Genomic DNA, 9,261 nt, shown 5'->3' with positions numbered 1-9,261 from the left:
AGAGGTAAAGTTACTTCATGCATTCGAATCTAGGGGTTTGTTCAAACAACAAAGAAAGGGGGGAAAGTTGTAGCATGAATCTAGGACTTCATTCAAAGAGGAAATAATATGGTGAAAGTAGTAGAGACCAGATACCCAACCGGTCACTTGGTTGAAAATGGAAATACTGGGAAAACGCAGTACCAACTGGATAAGGAACAGATCTATTATTGGTTGAAAAAAGGATAGAAAGTGGCGGCTGGTGGACAAGTCAACAGAGTATGTCCAGGATTAGATTTGCTGCCATCACATAGTAAAAGGTCTCAGGATTAGATTTGCTGCCCTCACATAGTAAAAGGTCTCAGGATTAGATTTGCTGCCCTCACATAGTAAAAGGTCTCCAGGATTAGATTTGCTGCCCTCACATAGTAAAAGGTCTCCAGGATTAGATTTGCCGCCCTCACATAGTAAAAGGTCTTCAGGATTAGATTTGCTGCCCTCACATAGTACAAGGTCTCCAGGATTAGGTTTGCTGCCCTCACATAGTGTGAACAAACTCGGCATCACCACTTTATGCCTCCTTGTAGGTACATTGTGCTGATGGGTCCACTGTCGCATGTCCATATACCAACCTTTTGCTGTTGTTAATGTAAGGGCGCATGTAAAATGAAGCGATCACACTGTTACCTTGGGGACATCTCTAACCAGTGTTATATTTAATCTAATGCCTCCAGTGATAAGATGCAATTAAACTGTGTTACAAATGGCACTCCTGCTGTTTTCCCCAGTATGATAAGTTAGTTTCTCCATTACGCTGCTGAGTGTCCTGGTGTCCCTATGGTCCCATGCCCTTAAACCAACTCTTTAGCTGCTGTTGATTTACTGTGTCTGGTAAACAAGCAATGCCACCATTAAAGTAATCCCATATTTGAGGAATCTCATTGTTGATCGTAATGCTTCTGGTAACTTGAAACATTGCTGACGTTTTAAAATTTCTACTGTCCTTGCGTGATTGCCATGAACATAATTAAGATGCTTCTTTTCATTTTGTATATGTTTCGTATAATCTTATTGACCAGCAATTGTTTACTTTCTATCTTTTGTGGAGATAGGGATATCCATTTCACCTTGTTGCTATTGTGACCTTTTGGTGAACTGCACAAAACACTTTTTTTGAATGAGTGTCTTGTGCAGTTCAACTAAAATGTCACGTGGGCAACATCACTCAATTTTGGTGGAACTGCACAAAATGGTGATTGGAGTTTCCAAAATCTCGTGCAACATTTTATTAGCCTTTGCAAGATGGAGCCGTCACTGTCACCACAATGGCACTTTATTTTAGTTGAACTTCACAAAAGGATAAGAAAATAATAGTTGCACCTTACATGAGCCGGACAGCCAACCTTAATGTTCCTCAATTTTAGCGCAACTACTAAAGAAGAACCTGCCAGCTCACAAGAGCAAGTACTTCTTGCTAGCTGAATGATGCAATCTTTGCTTCATTTCAGGTGAACTGCAGAAAAAGGCGCATGAATTGAATCATGGAACTCCAGGCAGACCTCATCCAAGTAGAGCTGGAGGTTGAGTTCAAGGAGGCCGCTATTAAAGCGAAATCATGCTCTCATGTCTCCTTGTTTGTGTTGTGCAAACATGTTGTGCAAACAGGAATACTCAACTACAGATGTTGTGACAGTCAAGAGCATTCGCCAAGTTCTTCGATTGTATGACATGGCTAGCCAAGATGGATTTAATCCCGATATTCACTTTATCAAAAGGCTCTAATGGGTTGGTTCTGAATCTTGCAAGCTGGGAATCAGTGAGATGTGTAGGCATATTTGTTGTACTTATTATTTGAATCTTATTTGTTGGTTCTGAATCTTGTAAGATGGGAATCAATGAGATGTGTAGGCATCTTTGTTGTACTTATTATTTGGATGTTATTTGTTGGTTCTGACTCTTGCAACATGTGAATCAATGAGATGTGTAGGCATCTTTGTTGTACTTATTATTTGGATCCTATTTGTTGGTTCTGAATCTTGCAAGCTGGGAAACACGGCATGATGATGCAGAGGACAACAACCATAACTAACAGTTCAAACTTGGTAGTATTATCTTTCTGAAAGTGCAATAAATGTGTTGATCGTGTGTGTCATGAGAATAATAATTCTAATTATTATGCATATTGATCCCGTGGCACTGATAGAATATGCGAATGCATTGCTTGTTTTAAGTATAAATTTCTATTAAACCTAATTAAATTTAAGTAAAGTGACCACTAACTCATGTTATTATAGTACCAATACAGACCCGCTCGTGGACTGATGTGTGGCCGAGGGTGCATCTTCTGCCGGGCGTGCAGTGTACGAGGGAGGGGTAGTAACTGTTGTCGTCTGTACACACTCAGCTTATTGTTCAATCCAGTTCCCCAAGAGCTGAAAAAGGAACTGCTGCCGCCGCCTACACACTCATTCACTCGAAGAGACTACAATGGTGATCCGAGGGGTGAGCCTGCTGGATATGGACTTCAACAATTAGTTCCCCTTTGAGTTCTTCGTTCAGTCCTATGGCTTCACCAAGTTGAATGTGATGTACACCAACGATATGGACTTGGAGAAGCTCTTCCTCACCTCAGTCCTATGGCTGCACCAGGTTCTGGAGCATTCGCCCATTTCATCGGCAGCGCGGACTACAACTTCGCTACGGTGGAGAGAAGGAAGAATGCGACGATTCGGCCATCTGGTGCAACAAGCTTGTCGACATCCAGAAGCAATACAAGATCATCAGCAACGGGCAGGAGAAGGACTCCGTGGTTGACCTCGCTAACACCATCATCGACCCCTGATACGCCAACATGAAAGAAGACGACCTGAACACGTGGGAGGTACCTCTGAATCTAGCCTACATAACCTACGCGGCCAAGGACGCATACGCATGCTACGACATGTACAGGCAGATCTTGGACATGAGGGCATGTCTGCTTCCCGTAACCGACGAGTACACGGACAGTGGCAGCGTCATGATCAAGCATGCCAGGAAGGTCTAGATGCTGTACTTTATCTATTTGTAAGCACCTTTATCATCTGAGTTTTTCATGCATTGGCCTATGTGTCGTAATTATCTGTTTTGTCCGAAATATTCCTTTTAAGAACCCATTAACCCGATTGCTTTTTTAGTGGCTATTTGCTTATGTATGTAAACTAGTTCACTTCTCCGTAAAAAAAACTAGTTCACTCGGCTGCCGTGCTTTGAATCTCCTTCCTCCCAACATATTCCCCTCCTCGAGTGGACCTAGCAGGTCTCTGAATTTCCTCCCACTTTCTTTTTCTATGTAAACTAAGTTTTCTCCCAGTACTTTCCCCTAGAACCGACTCAACTGTCCCATGTCTAGCCTAAAAAATAATAATACCCCACGTACTATTAACTCATCAAATTAAAATGGTATTTTATTTCGTAAGTTGAAAGTTCTTACAAAATAATAATAATAATTGTTTATATATAACTTGGCAAGTTAACTCCTAGTGATTGCGTACATAAGCTTGCAAAGATTTTACTGACGTGTAATCATGTGTTTATGTTTTTATAACATTTCTCCGTCTAGCCCAACATGATATTTTCACCCAGCCCAGCAAGTCCGCGGATTTCGAGAAAAATGCAAATGGGATTTAAACGGGCTGCATAGATGCTACATCATTGTTTCACCCAGCCCACCAAATGGACTAAAGAAACAAATGGACTGGCTGACATGTGGGCCAGTAGGTCGAAGACTAAGAAGGCATTGGATTTACATCCAACGGCCGGCATTCTTCTTCAATATCTCGGCTTCTTCCCCCAGCGCTGCTGGAACTGCCATAGTGGGTGCCTGACTTGTGGGCCTACTAAGTTGACGAGGACGGAGGGCTTTGTCAACTTAGTCAATATGAACGATTCTAGCTCCAATGACCGTATGATGTCCATCCAATGGCCATAGTGCTTCTTCAACCTCTGGTCTTATTCCTCCAGCCGCCCAAAGCAGCGCCGGTCGTGTCGTGTACTCCTGCCTCTCGTGGCCGGCTGTGACGCCGCGGAGGCCTCACCGCCCCCTACTACTCCCACCGCTGGCCCAGGGTATCCCTCTACTCACCCACACCACCTGTTATTCTACGGCGACGGCAGCCTCACGCCGCAGCCGAACCAGTGAACCCTGATATTTCTCTCCGCGTGGGCATCCACTGCCGCGTCTTCCCCGGCTCCGCATTGTCCCCATCCTAGGCCTCGTTGTCATCCACCGCCTTGGTGCTCTCGGCGTGGCGTGGTCAATGTGGTCAACGACCGACTTCCATCAAAAGAGTACTGTACGTGGAGAGGCAGACAGGTGGGTCCATGACCACAGCCCAGTTTTTTTGTGATTTGCCAACTAAGTCGCTTTGTCAGGCCTGTTGGGCTGAAAATCTTTCAAGACGAGGAGAGCTTCATTCGGCTGGCCGAGAAAATGGTCTATCAGTAATGAGAAATGGGTTGTACATTTTTAAAACACATCAAACCGGCACTTAGTTTCAAATATCTTTTTTCATTTCGAGATTTGAAATTACATTAATTTTTATGCGTGGAGAATTTGTTGGATTTTATATTGATATACATTTATTTTTAAAATCAGTTTGAATGTGAGTCGAAATTTCAGGATTAAAAACAGTTCGGACCACACCGAAATATGCAAAATTTCGTATAATTTTTTAACCGTGGCCACAATATGGGCTGTAATGCTAACAAAAAGAATATGGGCTCAAAAAAACCTTAAGAATTAGCAAATGGGCTGTAAATTATTAGAAATAATGGTAGATGGGTTGTATGCTGTTTTCCACAAATTTGAGGGTTTCCTAAAAAAATGCTGATGCACAAGCAGTCACTGTTGGATGTCCATCGAACGGCCGTCGTGCTTCTTCAATCTCTGCACTTCCTGCTCCAGGCGCTCAAACAAGCGCCGGCGGGACTGCCTGCTCCCTCCTCCCCGGGGCCGGCTGTGCTGCCACGCAGGCCTCACCGCCCCACCATACTCCCATCGCTGGCCTAGCCATCCCTCTACTCACCCACACCTGCTGTTATTCTCCAGCAACGACAGACGAACCAGTAAACTCTCTTACAGTCGTACTCCCCTCCGCGTGGGAAACAACTGCCGAGTCTTCCCTACCTCCGTGTCGTTCGCTTCCTAGGCCTCGCCATCGTCCACCGCCCTGGTGCTATCGGCGCGGCCTGGTCAACGACCGACATGCATCTGAAGTGGACTGTACGTGGAGAGGCCGACGGCTGGGTCCACGGCCGCACGCAAGGAAATGCCTCCTTATTATGCGCAAAATAATGATGCCTCCACCTGAAAAAACGTTACCGCCACTGACAGCTCGGACCCACCAGCTATAACTTCACACGCAAGGAAGTGCCTCCTTATTACGCACAAAAAAATGAATACTCCCCCTGTTAGCTGGGGCCCAGTATAGTGGCAGGCTAACTTGTGGGCCTACTAAGTTGACGGGGACGGAGGGCTTTGCAAACTTAGTCAATATGCACGATTCTAGCTCTAGTGACCGTATGATGTCCATCCAACAACTGTAGTGGTTCTTCAACCTCTGGTCTTCTTGCTCCAGCCGCCTAAACCTGCGCCGGTTGTGCCTCGTGCTCCTGCTTCCTGTGGCTGGCTGCGATGCGGCGGAGGCCTCACCGCCCCTTACTACTCCCACCACTGGCCAGGCCATCCCTCTACTCACCCACACCCCCTGTTATTCTACGGCGACGGCAGCCTCACACTGCAGTGAACCAGTGAACCCTCGTACTCCTCCACGCGTGGGCATCTACTGTCGCGTCTTCCCCGGCTCCGCGTCGTCCCATTCCTAGGCCTCGCCGTCGTCCACCACCCCCGGTGCTCTCTGCGCGGCGTGGTCAACGTGGTCAAGGAACGGCTTCCATCGGACGTGGACTGTACGTGCAGAGGCTGACAGCTGGGTCCACGGCCGCAGCAAGGAAGTGCCTCCTTATTACGTGCAAAATAATTATTCCTCCACCTGACAGCAGGGACCCACCGGACAGGTCACTATATTTCATGAAAAAAACGTTTCCCCCGACTGCTGGGACCCACGAACTACATCTTCGCACGCAAGGAAGTGCGTCCGGGCAAAAAAAAAGATTCGCCCCCTGACTGCTGGGACCCACCAGCTACATCTTTGCAGGCAAGGAAGTTCCTGACAGTCGGGACCCACCTGGTCGAAGCGTACGTAGCGTTGTCATTCTGCTCACAAACGTGTAAGTTCATATATACTGGTGGATGTAGAGGCGCACAGGTGTCGTAGTAGAGGCGCGCACGTAGCATGTACACGTACGTACAGTGGCCAGGGTGCAAGATAGAAAATACAGCCACGTACGTGTACATACGGGAGCGGTCTCGAACGCCTACTCGCGCATACATACGGCCAGGCTCGTGTACATGGCTGGGTCGGAACGGAGAAACAGTGTCGTCATCGTGTTCATGGGGAGGCAACGGAATGCGTCGTGTTCATGGGGAGGCAACGGAATGCGTCGTGTTCATCGGGAGGCAAGAACGGAATGCGTGGTCGTGTTCATCGGGAGGGCTTGGATGGAACAGACGATGGAAACGAGGCCTGGCGTACCGCACAATGGAGGAAACGGACCTCCTACGTTCGGAACGGGGTCCTGTTGATCGGGAGGGGTCTGGCGTACCACAAAACAGAGGAAACGGACCTCCTATGATCGAAACAGGGTTTCTGTTGATCAGGAGGGGTGTGGCATACCGTAAAACGGACGAAACGGACTTGTGTTGGAACGCTACGGTCAAAACGGGGGTCCTGTTCATCGGGAGGGGTGTGGCGTACCACAAAACGGGACTCCACGGGATACTGGTCATCTCCACCGTCGACCTCCTCCAGCCTCCACGGGCTACCGTCGACCTCCTCCAGCCTCCACGGTCTCCTGTTCATCCAGCCTCCACCGCGCACTACTCCACCGGCTACTGTTCAACCACCCCTCCACCGTCTACTTTTCATCCTTGCCTGCACACCACTGGGTCCTGTTCAACCACCTCTCCATGGGCACCCCTCCACCGTCTACTGTTCATCCAGCCTTCCACCACACCACGGGGTCCTGTTCACCCAGAGGCAACGCCAACACTCACTGTTCATCCAAACCCCCCCGCAAGGCTCACTGTTCATCCCAGAGGCAGCATCGATCGGCTTCAGTTAGAAGCAGTAGCGAAGGAATCGCTCGATCGGGTTTAGTTAACAACCATCGATCGATCGCTCGGGTTCAGTAACGCGTAGCCTGCAGTGCAATCGCTCAGGTTCATTTAGAGCCCAACGCCTCGCTCGGGTTCAGTTAGAGCCAACCCCTCGCACACATGCGCGTACGTGTAGGAGACAAACGCGCATCGCTCCGCCCCCGACCTCCCACTGTAACCGGGAACACCCCAAAAATTTCCTCCCCCTCGCTTCTACCATGGTTTTTTCTATCATGGACGGCCCAAAGAATGTCATGCAGCTGCGTCTCTGGCCCGCCCAGGAAAAAAAGCCCATTTTCTGTCATGATTTTTTGTCATAGAAGTAGGAGCCCACCACATGTATGACAGAAAAAAAAATTCGTTCAACCCAAAATGTCATGGATGTGTCTTTTTTTTTTGTAGTGCATAGAGATGTTCACCATTGAAGACTACTCCATCTCACGTTGTAACACACCGGTAGTTAAGCTACAGTAACGACACACCCTAATGGTGGCATGTCATCGATGTTAATTTTCTAATCTCACTTTGATCCAAGCCGAATTCAAATTCAGTTTAAAATAAAGTCAAATTATTATTTCTTCAACCGGTAAAACAAGATATTCGCTGTGTTGCAAAAATTCACTAACTAATTGTCCTGAATATACCAACATTATTCGAATTATTAAAATGCCCTTGACCTATTTTAAACTGGGCCAAACAACCCCTTTTATCTCATTTAAATTCCACCATAAATTCTAGGGGAAACAAACTGTCCCCAAACTTTTTGTGGCGGTGCAAAATATTGCATTATATTTAAGTGGCCAATCTCCATGATTTTGCAAAGTCATTTGATGTCTTATTTAATTGCAACTAGTGGTTGTTTTAATTGTCAAAAAAGTGAAAAAAATGCAAACTACCTACGGTGCTAATGGGCTCTATCTACTACAGTAAACGATCCAGCCCAATACCGGGGCCTTTCCTTCAACCTCTATACAGAGGGAACAGAGGCCATGGCCTGGACTCCGCATGCCCGTCCATGCCGCGGATGTCATCGTGTCGACCATCCCGCGGTCTTGCAGTTTGATAAGAGCATCGTTTCGAGTCACCTGGCAAACCCTAGAACACTTCGCCGCGATCGTCTTGGCTCTAGAATCTCCACGGACACCCTCCTCGCCGAGCTGCGCCAAGTCGTCCAGGAGGACCAGCACGCTCGTCCTCAGCTCACAAGCATCGTCGTCCTTCCCCGCACACGCTCCTCTGCTTAGTTGCCTCCCTGAGTGGATCCCGAGCACACTATGAGCTCACCGCCCCCTGCTTTCCGCCTTCTTTCCATCCTGTAGCAGCCACCACCGTCACGACGCTCGCGCTTGTCTGGGGTCATCTCTGACCACGACCACGGTGCTCCCTGCCGTCGCTAGTTAGTACGCCCTGCCCACAAACCAAACACACCCGCACGCGCCCAGCTCCCCTCAACCGCGCCCCCGTTCGCTAGTGCCTCCGCCCCGTGCCCGCGCGCCGGCCGCCATCCTGCTGTCGTGCGCGTGTGTCACTCCGGCCACCCGGAGCCTCCCGCTGCTATATTGTTGTTACCTCTGTTGCTATTGGCAACTGCTCCTGTGCTGCTCGCAGCTGCTGTCGCTTCGGGCACCTGTTGCCGCTACGTTGCTTACTGTTGCTTGCTCTGACTGCCTCGCGCCATTGCCGCACGCGCTCACCTAGCCCCGCATCGCCCATTGACTTCCGCTGCACGGCCCATGCCTATGCATGCTGTGGCTCCATGATGCTCATGGTCGTCACGGCATGCTGCTCATCGTGCGCCGCTCACCCCCTCCGCTGTCCGCGGCCCTGGCCCGTGCTCACGCGTGTCACTGCCCATGCCCGCTCTGCCTTCAGCTGCCCGCGGCCGCCGAATCTCGCTGCTGCCCAGCCCGCCTCTGCCGCCACACACCGCCCCGACGACTTCTACCACCACCTACAGTTGCAGCTTGCTCCCAGGAACACGTAGGGCCAAGCCACGCGACAAATGGACACCGGAATCGGCCAGACGG

This window comes from Triticum urartu, chromosome 2 (genome assembly GCF_003073215.2).
Source record: "Triticum urartu cultivar G1812 chromosome 2, Tu2.1, whole genome shotgun sequence".
Classification (NCBI taxonomy): Eukaryota; Viridiplantae; Streptophyta; class Magnoliopsida; order Poales; family Poaceae; genus Triticum; species Triticum urartu.
This window is presented reverse-complemented; position numbering follows the sequence as displayed.